Here is a 2,466-nt window from a genome sequence, read left to right as displayed (position 1 = left end):
TCTGTAAATTATTCATACAGAATAAAAATATTTTCTTGCGTCATAATAAGCGTTCAGCACAAAAATTATGCAAATACTGACGCGATAAATATTGAACATGTAGCATCTCGATCCAAATATCGTGATAATTACAGACCGTGCGACAGAGCCCATTGAGCTGACTCCCGGCAGTGTGTCGCACGGTCAGACAAGTGCTGCCGTTTGCTTATTTTCGAGCGAAATGAAAACCACAGTATACCAGTAGAAAAGGTTTTTGTTTTTGTAGCTGTTTCGTGGTGAAAGTCCTTGATGGGGTCCAAATTTCCCCACAAGAAATTGAGCGCATGGTTGCTTTTGCATTCCAAAAGAACGAATATTAGAAAACATTGAAAAAAAGTCTGAGATAATACAATTATATTCTACTAGAAATAAACTCGATAGTGTGCGCTAATTAGATAATGTGATAATCATGTTTAAAAACTCTTTTCAAGTCTTATTTTTCAGAAAATAATATTGTGGATCAGATTGCTCTGAGCGCTTCTGTTGTATACCAAGAAAATGCACCCCTATTGGTTATTATTTCTGTATCGCAAAGCGGTGAGTTTCTATTTCTTGGTAATTCGGTTTTTGAAATGGTAAACAAATTATTGAAATTTATTTATTTGATGTGTTTAACATTTGATTAATGCAATTTTCTGCCTTTTCAGACTATTAATTACAAGCACAGCATCATCAACGGTGATTGCAAGAACTACTGCAATCCCTGCGGTTTTTCCTCTTGGTAAATGCGTTCTGGTCGTGACCAAGGGTGGTCTCCCAATCGGCCGGGAATAAGGTTAGTCATTTTCAATTTTATATCTTTGTTCATCGACATTATATGACATGTCATCATTGCAGGCTATTGTTGCAGAACAAAACGCCACAACCACCGCTGTGGTAAATATGTTCCAGCAGTACTGCCCACCGCCGTCGGTGTAATGATTTCGATAGCTGAACAAATGCTATTATATCACGTGTGAATGCAACTGCGGCTAAATTTGGTTATTAACAGAGCAATAGTGCCATGTCATTGGCAAAAACACCAAGGGATGCTGGCACATAGAGGTTGTAAAGTTTTTGGAATCGATGAACTTACTCGAAGAAGACGATGGTCGAAAACATATGATGAAACATCTTCTGGCGTGCCTTTGACAATCGTTAAGTTAGACGGAGGCTTCACATACGATATTTCACACATGGCTGGAATTCGTTAGCGGACAGAGCACACATTTACAAAATATTTACCGTTCTGCAGAACGTGCATGCATATTCGATTCCGATTTTATGGGTCGATTACGGAGGACAACCGAACTTCAGTTGGTTGGCCAGTGGCTGAAATGGTATTACCGATGGCAACTAGCAACTGAAAGCTGGTAACTGAGTTGCTATATTGGCACGAACTAATCAAGGCTGTCATAGAATCCATCGTAGTCCGATTTTCCGTGAAATCTACGAAAATGCTATTAAATTCGAGTAGCTACGAACGCAGTGCTTGCTTTGAATACACACGTTCATAGCAGTTCAGATTCAGTGATCGCTTTTTTGTAGATTTCATGAAAAATCGGACTACGATGGATTCCGCCACCAATATATTTTCTCCTTTGACAAGATGTTGGAGAATCGCGGCAGCACAGCCCTATACCTACCCTATGCTCTTACGCGCATATGCTAAATTTCTCGCACCTAGCTAAAGTGCTTGACAAAGGCAGAAGGCTTATCTTCAACATTATAACTTAAAGTAAAAGAGTTAAAGATATGCAATAAAAGAATACAACAGAACCAAAAAATCTCAAAACTATTAAACATAAATAATTGCACGAATAAAATTCATAATTTAAAATAAAATAAAATATCGCAATTGTTTTTTATATGTACATACATATTTACAACATGAATCTTAAAGCACCCACAGTAAGTCCTAAACATATAAACGACTAATAAGAAAAATAATAAATAACAGTAATGTGAACAAGTATGTCGAGAAATCTCTAAATAGTAGCGAAACTGTATCTGAATAATAACAAGTAATTTTGAGCAAAAAATACAACCGACTTTAATGCTCATTCAGGTCGTTCTGGTTACGTAGATCCGACTGTCCTCCCTTTTTTTAAAAAGGTTAAAAAAATGAATACGTATTCTACAGAAATCAAGATACATATTTAAGGACTTTAAGTAAAAATAAACAAAGGAAAACTCGTTAGTGATATCTCGAGGTGTATCCATGATACAAAATCTGAAGGTAAAACCGCTGAGAGGCAGCCTGAACATTTTTGAAGTTTGCTAACATTACAAAAATGTTTTCAAATTTCCAATCTCACAAATACATTCTCATTTTCAGTCTCAAATAAATGAAAATTTCAATATTTTCATCTATTTGTTTTTGGTTTTACTTTTATTTGGCATTTGAGTTGCTCTCAAAATTTCAATTTTATAAAATAGACAAACTTC

At 35.8% G+C, this 2,466-nt stretch overlaps 1 long non-coding RNA gene across 1 annotated transcript; it reads left to right on the top strand.

Annotated features, from left to right (window-relative positions):
- Positions 1-291: 291 nt before the first annotated feature.
- LOC118750677 lies at positions 292-1,376 on the top strand. Its single transcript, XR_004994419.1, has 3 exons — positions 292-576; positions 687-814; positions 877-1,376. It is a non-coding gene; the product is annotated as an uncharacterized LOC118750677 (long non-coding RNA).
- Positions 1,377-2,466: the final 1,090 nt, after the last annotated feature.

Source organism: Rhagoletis pomonella, unplaced genomic scaffold (genome assembly GCF_013731165.1).
Source record: "Rhagoletis pomonella isolate Grant_MI unplaced genomic scaffold, Rhpom_1.0 Rhpom_scaffold_00353, whole genome shotgun sequence".
NCBI classification, from domain to species: domain Eukaryota; kingdom Metazoa; phylum Arthropoda; class Insecta; order Diptera; family Tephritidae; genus Rhagoletis; species Rhagoletis pomonella.
Note: the sequence above shows the minus strand (reverse complement) of the source record. Positions and strands in the feature narration are given on the sequence as shown.